The sequence below is a fragment of the Colius striatus genome, chromosome 8 (assembly GCF_028858725.1).
Source record: "Colius striatus isolate bColStr4 chromosome 8, bColStr4.1.hap1, whole genome shotgun sequence".
NCBI classification, from domain to species: domain Eukaryota; kingdom Metazoa; phylum Chordata; class Aves; order Coliiformes; family Coliidae; genus Colius; species Colius striatus.
Window position 1 is genome coordinate 11,944,621 of NC_084766.1, and position 12,388 is coordinate 11,957,008.

At 39.7% G+C, this 12,388-nt stretch overlaps 1 protein-coding gene across 6 annotated transcripts in view; it reads right to left on the bottom strand.

Annotated features, from left to right (window-relative positions):
* JMJD1C (jumonji domain containing 1C) overlaps nucleotides 1-12,388 on the bottom strand; it is a 169,208-nt gene that overhangs the window by 43,017 nt on the left and 113,803 nt on the right. The window lies entirely within an intron of this gene.

A 12,388-nucleotide genomic window follows, 5' to 3' on the forward strand; every position in this document is an offset into this window, starting at 1 on the left:
GAAAACCAATCCTGGAAAAACAGTGGCTTTTGGCACAAGAAATGATTAAATGGGAGCCCTGAAGACCAAGCCTCGGCAGATGCCATGCATTAGGAAACCTGCAAACGTTTTTTTTGGGAAAGCGCCCTCCCTGGCCACAGTGTCTCTGCTTTTGGCTTCAATGCATTAAGGACATCTTTTTAATATCAGTAGGAACTCATTTCAGCTAGTGTTTTACAGAGGAAGACTAAGTAGATTTTGCAGTCCTCGTAAAGGTCAAAACCACATTAGTCCTCACCATCTGTGGCTTAATTAACTATAGCTTCCTCCGGCTGCTTAGTGGTTTTCTGATAATTTAGGGCACAAATTAAATGAAAACTAGTATGTAACCAACTTGAGAGTCTTGTTTACAGCATTTACGCAGTATGTGCTGCATAGGGAAAGAAGCGTTTTTGTTAGCATTTTCATGGCAGAGGGACCACATGTAAAAAACTCTACAAACAAAAAATTCAGAGATCAAAGTGTCAAAAGCTTGAACCTTCAGTTTTCTTCTTGTTTCATGAGTAAATATCTTGAAATCAGTTTCTATAAAATGAGCCTCCACATTTTTTTCTCTCCTGTTTGCAGCAAATGACTTTTACAACTGAATGGAACTTCAGCTGCATAAAAATTAAATTTTGAAACTACAGTCTGAAAAACAAAAGAGCAAGCTAAGTCAACAGCTGCCTACCAATAACAGTCTTCAAAGAGCAGTGAGCAACAAAAAAGTAGTTGTTTTAAAATCTAGACTGCTGAGAATTTATACTAGTCCTCTAATGCCATGTTTTAGATTATGATTTTCTTGCACACACACACAAAAATTCAGTACCTTACCTGTACCCAGCCTCAAACACATCCATGCATATTTTTACCCCTTGTCTGAAAGGTCTCTACAAATCTCTGGTTTTGTTCCTTGGCAATTAGCCATCCTTTTATTTTTTCTTTCTCTGTGTGGCACATCTGATTGTATCACTGATTTGTAATCTCTTTCACCGATTATAACTTTTTAACAAACCTTCAATCTTAATATATTGTCCTGCCTGACATCAGTAAGCAGGGAAGAAAAAACACACCAAACAAAACACTGACATGAAATCTAGATAACCAGCATACCAAAAATCTTCACAGGAAGATCACCTATGAATTGGTAGTATCCTTGTCATACAGCAAGACTTTCTTTTTTCCCCAGTGGCAAAAGATGAGAATCTAACTAAAACACAGAAAAATTGGCAGCAACTGACACTCCTGCTGATGCCAAACAGCCACACCAAAACCCTACAAGGAAACCATCAAATTTAGCTGAGACTAAAATACACCGATCTTCTGTTGCTTCACCCATCTTTCTAGATGCATATGCATGCATAAACCACTGGTAAACAGTATATTCCTTCTTCCCTTCTGACAAGTGAAAGGCTACCCCAGCTGGCAGGCCCCTGCAGCTGGCAGACAGAGGTCAGAGGCTCAGAGGGCTGCAGGCTGTGCTGCTCCACGTCAGCCAGTGCAGAGACGCCGTTCTGGAGGGGATCGCGCCAGGGGAACACATCGACTGACCCAATGTCTGCCCCTGCAACTAGGACAGCCTCCTGCCTGCTCCAGGCTTCTCACCAAGGGCAACGCCAGCCAGAAAACACCAAAGCTACAAAAGGCTAGAAAGTTTTTTGGGGAGACTGCAACTTCCCAGTTTACCTTAAACGGCTTTGTCTGAGCTGAGAAGAGGCTTAGGCTTACCAGGCGACGCTAGCGCTTTCTATGTAAACCCAACCCACACTTGACCTATTTTCTGCTGTTCTGAGCACACAGTCACAATTTACCTCATTCAAACCCAGCAGCTGCTGGGTTACATCTGAACCAGTTAAGTCAAGCTTGAAGGCACAACTCTGACCCCTAAACCAAAAATGAAGTCGAGCTGAGGTCAGCCCTGCTCATATGTGCGCCGAAGCACGCTGCACAGGGAAAGGCAGGGACCGGCAGCGACGCTCTCCCTATATGCAGAGGCCAGACAAGAGAATGGGGACAACAAATCCCTTCCCAAAGAGGGGCTCTGAAGGCCGCCTTCTGACAAGGCCAACTGTTTATAGGTATTTCAGACCACAAATATTCAAGATTATGGGTTATTTCAGTGTGCAACAGCAAGAACTATGTCTCTAAGTGGAAAGTTAAGGCTACAGGGGGAAAAAAAGATGAGGACTAAAAATTTGCTTGTTTTTTTTCAACTGTCAGTAAACTTAACACCTCTCAGGAAAAGCTATCACTAATTTTTCTTTTGCTCCCCACTTTTCCTTAAGCTTAATACTTTTCCCCACAAACTCCTATTCTTTCCTTGTTTCACCTGTTCAGTAATTACAGAGTTGATGCTGATTTTAAAATTGGAATTGTTAGGTTTGAGAATTAGGGAAGCAGGGCTGCAAAGACTTCTCCAAGTCAGGATTTCAGGCTTGAAGAAGGATCATTGCACCCATTAGTTCAATCCTGGAAGAATACTTCACACTCCAAAGAACACCAGAAAATCTCTATTAAAAACACAAAAAGATCATCCTATGGAAAATGTATTCAAGCTAAGAAATACACACACAGAAAATCTGACTCATAGTCTAATATTCTTCTTGATTTTAACTCACAGAGCTATCTGCCATCCTATAAGGCTACCAACACCTCCGGTGAAATACGCATGCTGGAAAACTTGGTTCTTACAAGTCAGCTCATTATTCCTGTACCTGTAGATGGAAAGGCAGAAGGGAAAGGAGAGCAGCATACTGAACAAGTATGCAGCAAGGAAGTAAAGACCCATCAGTGGATAAGCAAAACCAAAGTGTGGCCAGGCAGATACAGTCCTAAAACAATCGAAAAAGTTAGTAAGTAACTTGTACAATAGTTTTGCATTTGAAAACAGAGAAAAAATAGGTAACCTTTATGCTCACAGGTTATGTCACCTTTTCTTGGAGCAGCTGGGATAACCTGGGTCAGAAAAGCAACACCTCCCAGAGTGACAAACCTATCTTTTAGCACCTGATTTACAGACTTCCCCAAAAAAGAAGCTCCTACCCACAAACCTGGTGGGCTCTGCTTCCACTTGGGAGTATCGAAGTGATGTACTATTTATGTTCTCCACATACAAACAAACGAAAGGTGAAGTCAATAGCACTGCTCCATGTCCATCTTCTCCCTCATTTCGATAACACAGCCATACATTTGCTTGTCTTTTCCACTGAACTACGTTTTCTTCTCCTTCCTCACTGCAGGCTCCATACAATTATCACCATCATCTCAGCAGCATGCAATTTTGTCCTAATTTTGCATTTTGTTTTATCTACTCCTAAGAGAAACCAGGAGAGAGTAATGGTCCTACCCCACTACTCCCAAGTCATGCGGCGACACTGGAACAAGCCTTTGAGCCACTTACCAAGCAACTCAATGTCACTATGGGAAAAGAAACCTCAAAGTGCAGACATTTCCCTGAAGCAAGCAATTAGCAGAATAAAGTTGACGGTAACAAGGAGAGCAGCTAAGTGAGTAGATCAGAGAAAAATCTTTTGTACATTGATATTAAAATTTAAACTGAGACTTGGACACCCAGTGAACAGCTTTCAGAAGGTATCTAACAACTCGCCAAATCGTATCAGCTGAAGGACAAGCTGTACAGATACATGGGTTTTTAAGGAAAAAAGTGTTTTCTGTTGATTATCAGTTGCCTGGACTAGTGGGCTGCTAGAGAGGCAATCTAATGCACCTAAAAACCAAGCCAAGAGATCACCTCTTGCTCAGAGACTAACCATTTTAGAGAACAAACATCTTCCTTCCATCAGGGACAGCAGAAGTTACTTGCAGCAACTGGAACTGTCAGAGTTGAAAAGCTGTGTACCATCACCACAGATAACAAGAGACTGGATATTCATCTCTCATCTCATGGTAGTTACCTCCATCAAATCTTTTACCACTTGCATTACTCAGCAACACAGTATTCTTTGATGAGACTACTGATAACTAAGAGCTTACTGTATTAAAGAGCAAAGGTCTCTCAATTCAAATCCGCAGAAGAAAACTACAAAACTCTCTCCAATATGTGGCAGACTGACAACAGCTCCTAGGATCAACACCACCTCCTAGAAATGTGCATCGGAGTATTTCACTCTTGTGAATGACTCTCTGCTCTGTAATTCGAACTACCGCCAACTTAGGTTACCAGCAGCCAGAGAGCTACCCAGTCTCTTCTGCAAATATCCTCAATCCTGTTTACCAAACAGGAGCTCTGGGAACACACAACTTTCCAGCTCCTTTCTCTCCTAACTCATGAGGATTATGGGCAGAATAGAAATTCTTCCCATCAATAAAAGCATCTTAAATAATTTATGTTTTTTTTACAAGAGGAAAGAATACATCAGATATCTTCAAAATGTTCTTGAAAGCCAGCTTCAGTAGAATTTGGTCCACTTAATTACTATTCATGTTTTCATTTTCAAGTGGTTTTCTGGGGTTTGTTTGAAAATGTGTTTTTTAGAATAGTACTACATAACAGTGTTGGCCAACATACTGATAATATAAAAGCAGTTCAGAATAACACACATTTCTCTCACATTTTAAATGAATACCACTGTATTTGCACGGACCATTTAAAAGTTAATTCCTATTAGGATTTAAGACAGCACTGCACAGAAGCAACACATCTGGGCTGGTGAAACAATTAGCACATTTTCTTGTAGAATTTGATTCAAAAGAACAAACTTCTCTGGATTGAAGGACACAGTGCAGAGACTCTCCAACCATCCGACTAAGCACACAACAGCAAGCCCACCACTGTGCAAACATGGAAATACTGTCTGTTCTCCAAGACCCTATCAGAAGCAATGCAGCCATCATCATGTGCTTTTTTTTTTCTGCTAAGAGCTCTGTTCTGACCTGCTGGAGCCATTTTAGGAATTTTTCCTATAAATAACAGAGGTCTGACCAGCTGGGATGTATATCATATTTGGATTAACACTACAGCTCTCTGCAACTCTGAAGAAATCAGTGGCTGTGCCTTTTAGAGAACAGATGAATTAACGGTCTTCCAAAAAGGAAAGATTAAATTGCTAATCAGAAAATCGGGACATTTCAGTTGTTGCTGTAATAAGCTCCTTGGGATAAACTCAGATGCTATTCAGTGTTTAAAATTGATAGAGTGCTCATCTATTTCACAATATTTTTTATAACAATAAATCTACTAGCAAATAGAACCAAAAAAAATCCTATTAAAAACATAAATCAAGACTGAACTACATACCATTTGAGGGGAGACAAATAAAAAAGGCCCAGTCAAGTACCACATTTCAACCATCAAGTCTTATGCATCCTGAAATCTGCTTTAATCTGATTTTATCTGTTGTATACGGAAATGGTGTGGAACAGTGAAAAGAAGAGAGCAAAAAGGAAGAAAATAGTCACACTAGGTAAAAACACAGCTTCTACGGTTGAAGTTGAATTTCTACACTGTATGCTTAAAATTCACTACTAACATAATAAAAAAACCATAATAACTTGTGAGATTCAAAGAAATTACTGTTCTTCAAACCAACTTGCTCCACAAAAGCCTACTAAAATATTACTCCCAGTAATGCTAGGAGACATACACAAGAAAAAGGCAGCGCAAGGAAAAATAGGCCTTGTTAATTTTAATTCCATTCAAAAGACAGGAAACATTTGCTAGACTGAAGGGGGGGAATCAGTATTTACAAGCAAAAGCAGTGAAAAAAACTTCTAATCATACTGAATCATGTAGTATACTGTTTAAAAAAACCAGAAGTTTGATCAGGAAAGGCACTGTACACTAAGCCCTGCACATCAAAACAAATGCTGCACTTTTTGTTTTATTAGTAAAGTTATTCCAATGTCTAAGAAAATAATATGCTTCATACTTGGTTTTAATTTAAAAAAAACTCAAGCTTGTATAAAATTACTTGAGCTTCTCCCCAGAGTTCTGGCCTGGAAAAGGAATTCCATATGCATATCTGGAAATGCTATAGCATTCAACCTCTACTAACTGCAGCTTGTTGAAGGCTGTGGGGAAGTTCTCCTGAAGCACTTAACCCTAGACTGCAAATTATTTCTACTAAATGCAATTTCAAAAACACATTTTTTGTAAGAAAAAGTTACATAGAGTAGCAGCCCTGAACAAAGCAATCTTTTATCAGGAAGAAACAAAGCAAACAAATGCACAAGTACTTCATCAAATAAGCTATTGTGTTTATCCTGTCACGCTGAAGATTAATTTGGTAAGAAAACCTTTCAATGAAACTCAGTTTCCCACCTACCTGACACACAGGAATGCCTACTCTTTTCCCTCCCTGGCTAAGCAACAACTGTGGGACTTTATCCTAATTTACACCCCAGAGTTCCCCAAAGCACTAAGAATTCCCAATCTCAACATACAGCAACTACTTAGGAAAGCAGGAACAAAATGCCAAAGCACTATCTGGTTATAAAGTGAAACCAAGTTCTCTAGGAGCTGACTTTGTGTCTAGATTATGGCAATGGTATTGGTTGAGAACATCAAATGTGAAAAATACTTCAAGCTTTCACTGTTGGTTAGTCAAATAAAAAGACCGTAAATTTTAAGGACATAGAACCAAGGACAAGGTGCCCTTTTCTTAGTACTCAGCAGTAATTTTCTTCCACCAGTAAAAGCTCACGGAAAAGTAATAATTTGTGATCAAACACAGGAAGTTCCTAACTCAAAAACACTGGATTTATAAATTCAGTAAACCCAACACTACTTTTGAGAAATATTGAGATACTTCAGGGAAAGGATCTGACCTTCACTTTCAAACAAGTTATATTCCATCTGTTCTGACATCTTAATTTTTGAATTCTTGATTTCTAAGCTACCTGCTGCAGTAGGATTAATGAAGTCCAACCATTTAATCAAGCATGATTTTTTAAAAATTGTAGGAAGAGTAAGCCAAATTTCTCTATGGCAGTAGATGGAAACCTGTCTTGCTATGGATTTGAGACCTACCTCCACTGTAGCAACCACAGATTATCTCGGGAAGGGACCTCACAGCTCTTTCCCCTCCTTGTCTACCTTCCCATAGCCTTCAGCAGTTCCACCTTAACTCTCTCCTGCTACACCATTGGTATCAGCTATGCCACCTGCCTGCTGACTGCCTGCCTCCCCTCAATGCTGCAGAGTTCCCTAAGGCTTGTTGGATATGGAAAAACTCCACTCCCACGCAAAACGTTGACAGAGACAAAAAAATTATTAAAGTCCTTAATTCTTAAGAAATCAAGATGAAACATAAATGTACAATTATATTCCACCTATTCTGAGAACAAAAGGAACCTGCTTGGGGAAGTGTATCTTTTTCAAAGAGAGGCACAAATACAGGCCTAGGAGAGACAATGAACATCTCCCTCTGACTCTACAAATAGAGGGTGCCAACCCCTCCTCCCTCATTCCTCTCTTGGAGAGCTCTCCCATGAAACTCTTCTGTCCCATCTGTGTTAACTGGGAGTGAGAACTGGTATGAGTCATCTGACCCACTTCTAGCTGGACGCAGCCTTTTGCTTTACGTTGGAACCGTACACTTAAATATACATGTGTTGTTAACAAGCTGTTTAGACCATCGATCTTGTTGATGCTGCCAGAGAAGCCAGCTGGACTGCTTATGGGTGGTCCAGACACCAGAGACGAGGGAGAGTTCTTAGCCATGACACTAACAGTTAAAGGCACAGAAAGTTGTGTGCACCTCTGCTGCCAGTAGGGGAAACGAAAGTGGAAGGGGAGCATATGATGGCCACAGCCGCCAGCTGGCCAGCCTCAGGAGTTACCAAGCTGCTTCTGTCAACCTCAAAGGGTGGGATCAACCCAAAAGCTCCTGCCTGCCTGGTCAGTGGAGGTACTAGTTTCTGGGGAAAAACAATTTTCAGCTGCAGTAACTATTTTTAAGCCTGAGGTTTGAAGTAAGAGAAGGCTAAAAGATGAGTGCATGTGTGATTATGGGGTGCTTAAAATACAAAAAAATATTATTTTATCCCTGTTTCAAGATGTTTAAGGAATTTATTTATGTGCAGATGTCATTACTACACAAGTACTGCAACATGACTAGCTTGCTGTTGTGAGCAAACAAGTAAAAAATCCCAAAAGTTTTGAGGCTTGAAATACTGAATGTCAGCCCATAATAAACAGAAAATGAGAGTATCAAAGTTACACAATGCTCTTTCCTCAAGTCTTACTTCATGGCATATGGAACCTGAGTTTCTAACAGATCAAATAAGATTAGCACAGTATTAGATCCTGAATCTGAGGTGCCAACTCCATGATTAGTGAGAAAGTTTATTATTATTGCTTAAACAGCCTTTAAGGCGTGTCAGACATCTGACCTGTCAGCTCCCAGCCACGCAACACACATTAAAAAAAGAGCAAAGTACACACATCTATCACTGTGCTTGTAACGCCTCCCCCAGGGGAATTTCTCAGTGCCCTATCTTTACATCTGCAACCTTCCGTACAGAGGTAGGCAGGCAGACTTTATCACTTTGAAACACAAAGGCTACTAGGATCATGATAAAGAAAGAAAAGTTGTTCTGAAGGAGAATGTGAATAAAGGTGGCTTTAAGAGATTCAACCACCATGGAGTGAAATGTGCTCTTGATTCATGGTTAGTAGGGCTTTTTAAAAAAAAAAAAAAAAAAAACACAACAAACCAATATGCAGGAGGACTTGTTGAAGACTGTGCATACACCCTTCCACTTCCTTCCTTGAGTGGTGAAATATCCTCTTCGCAGGAAGTTCAATGGTTGTAAAGGTACTTAATTTGAATTCTTTGCCTTGTGTCAGCTTTGTTCCAGTGCTGTGCACTCACAAAGCCTTTGGAAATATAGCATCACACACACAAAATGTGTGTCTAGTGTATGTATCTGGAAATATTTAATCTATCATGCACTTTGCTCTGCCTGACCCAGACACACAGCTGAAATGTGCTGACTGCCTGGGCAAAGCAGGGTCTTTCCAGGTCTTTCCATAATTGTACTTTATTACAGAAAAACAAAATATAAACCACTTTTTGTTATTCTTTATTTGCTCATCCAAAGTATAACGCCGTTGACTCCAGCTGCTTCAGCCAGTAACAGCAGAATCACACACTTTGGCCGAATGGTGCCCGTGACGGGTACTGCCAAACACCACTCAGACAAAACACCACACTGATGAGGTCACACATACCATATGCTGGGCTTTGACACTTCACATCCCCATCTATAGTCCTTCAAGTAAACTACAATGCTTAAACAAATTAAGGCATGAACAGCCTTGCTGCTGCTTAGCTTACTATGTGTATCCTAATGAATAGACACATAGCTGTCACAATAGTACAAGTAACTTATTATTACAGAAAACCATTTAAGTTTTATTTTATTTATGTCACACTTGTATTTGTGTAGGCTTACTGTAGTTTTACTTAATTCTTTTTACTAACAAGGGTATTTGAAAGTGTGTTCAATTTTGCATTTATGGCAAGAGCTGTTATAAACCCCATTACATTTGTCAAAATACACATGATATATCATGAATGCAAGGAGAAAAATATTAAGGTCCTGACTTACACATCACATTTCAAGACATCTATAGGTATTAGTTTGACATAGAAAATACATTTTGTAAATTTATGTTGATCACTTCCTGCAAAGGAACAGAATTTTCATTTCATTCGTAAGAAGAGTACCACAGTGAATGTTTGTACCTGCTTTCAGCTCAAGATCCCCTTGCCACCACTGTAAAAAGACCTACATGACTAAATGGTCTGACCATCCCAGATTAATGAATGAGTCACCCTCAGTCACACTGAAGTTTCACGTAGAGAATAATACCGTTTGTATCCTCTATGAAGCAACACAGATAAAAGCCACCAGAAACATGTTGTAGGTCGGTGTTGAAGGCACCACACATAGAGAATCCACAGAATTTTTACAAAGAAGGGCAGGATTCAAAGCAGTACACACATAAAGAAGAAAAATCACGTAACACATTTAGCTGTAAAGAATAAATTCACTGACAAGGGTAACAGTTGCTATAGAAAACCCTGTGAGGGTATGAAAAAATGGGGAACAGCTAGCATAGTGCAGCTGCATACCCTACTTTTCATAATGATATTCATCTAGCTCTCACAAAGGTTGTTGAATCTCTCAATAATTGAAACATGTTTATTTATGTAACGAGCAGACATGGCATGGGAATCCATGGTTCATGATTCCCCAGTGAGTCCTGCCAAAGTCTCCTTACTCTTGTTCTGGAAGAACCACTTCGGGTAACAACAGTAATTTAGGTCTTTGCCTACTCCAACTTTGTTTTGTCTGCCAAGATCAACAGGATGCCAAGTGTGCTGTTTTCTTTGCCTTAAGCAGTTGTCACCTTTAAACTGGACAGCACCGCCTAATTCATGAAGCCCTTTAGCCCGGTAGTTACATTAAACAGCACTCTACTTTTTGAATAGAGCTGATCTGAGTAGAATTCATACCAAATGCTTGTCTGTTGCCCATTATTAATGTTACAAGTATACACAACGATGGGAAAAATTACTCAGTAGTTAAGAATTGTATCTGAAGTGAAATGGAGTCTTCCCACACAGACTCAAGCTTTGTTTGTTTTGGCAGGAAGGTACTGGAATTTTAGGCACTAACAGCAAAATGCAATAAAAAAGTGTTTAGATCACCATGGTCTCTAAGGACTTCATATTGAAAATGTGCAGTCATGAGAGCTTAAACCAAAAACTAAATACATTTAAGAACGACTCTAAAGTTAACTCATCTCTGCAAAGAGTGCTTCCTCAGTTCTGTCCTCTGGTCAAAAGCAGGTAAATAGTATTCCAGACCAAACAAGGGAGCTAAACGGCCCTTTATTTTTTCTTTTTAGAAAAGCAGATTTTCACAGAAAGTTTAATGAAGATACACCTAGGATCTGTTTTCATGACAAAGAAAAGGAAGGTCTTCCAGAAAAAAAAGGTACAAATAAGACTACTGCACATTAAGTGACAGAAGGCTAGGAATGTGATTTCCATCATTAACAAAAAATAACAAGTAAAACAAATTAATAGAGACAATCCTCCTACTTCAAGTATCTTTCAGGAGATAAACAGTCCCATAACGATCAACTGTGTATTTCTAAGGTGCTGTCAGTACATAATTCAGTTAATCTATTTTTAAAAATAGTTTCTGTTCTCCTGAAGACATTACCATTCAGTAAAACTCTTATCCATACCATTAATTTGTAAAACTTGGCAATGAGACATTGCTAGGCCTGCAAAGAGACATGACCACAAAGGTAATTTCTAAAACTTGTTAGAATCATTCAAGCAAAGAAATCTTTGCACTAGTCATCAGTGAGTTCAATATTATCTATGTTTCTACATTGGATATCCAAGCCATATCCATTTAAGATGTAAATTCTGGATGTCTTAGTAGGAATCTCTGTCAGCATCCCTCTTTCACAATTTCTTTATCTCTTGTCACTAAACTATGTTTAATAAGGATCAGTAGCTTTCATCTCAGACTTTTACAGGTAGCTGTTTGCTCCATGAGAGGGAGAAACAACTTGACTTTTTACACAGTTGCCCTCCATGTGCCAAAAATGGAGGCCAAGAGTTAGGAAAACCAAGCTTCTACCTTGAACTATTTTTCAGAAACTACTGCTTTGTATCAGTTCAGTCACCTCTAAAATTGAAGTTGCTAATGCTATTAATCTACCAACATATTATAAAACTAGTTGTTCGTGTGGCATTTTCAAAAACAACACCTCCAATTTGTGTGCACCTTCTCAAATTAAGGTGCTTCTGTGTCTAATATTGTAACAGTAAATACTCCTCAAGATGAAGGACCTGAAATGCACACAGCATCACTGTGCTACTGCCAGCCAGGCCTGACGGAACTTTTTTACAAAGGCAGTCCTCATATATTCAATTTGTTTTGCTCAGCTCATCTTGTAAGAAACGATTCTTTGCCAAAAGGAGATTGATTACTGTTACTGGAATGAATGTTATCAAAGACATGATCTTGATAGATTTTGGGCAAAGGACAGAAGCTAGCGCAAGTATTTGCTTTGTAAAATGAATCTGGAAGATTGCAGCTGGACTCAGGGTGAATTTACACTTCACAGCTCAGCTGATTGAAGAGGTCGCTGCTGCCAAAGGAGGATATCCCGCTCCGCGTTGCGTCATCCTGACCCCCTCCCTAGAGGAAGCCACAGCGCTCACTGCACCCTGGGCTAATCCAGCTCAGCACACTAACATCACAGGCTTCCCCCAACCCCCCCTCCGATTTTTTGAAAACCAAGGCTGTGCCTATTTAGAAAGCTGAAGGTGGTAGCGTAGGGTCTGATAATGGGAACTGTCCTTTGCAGCACAGACAA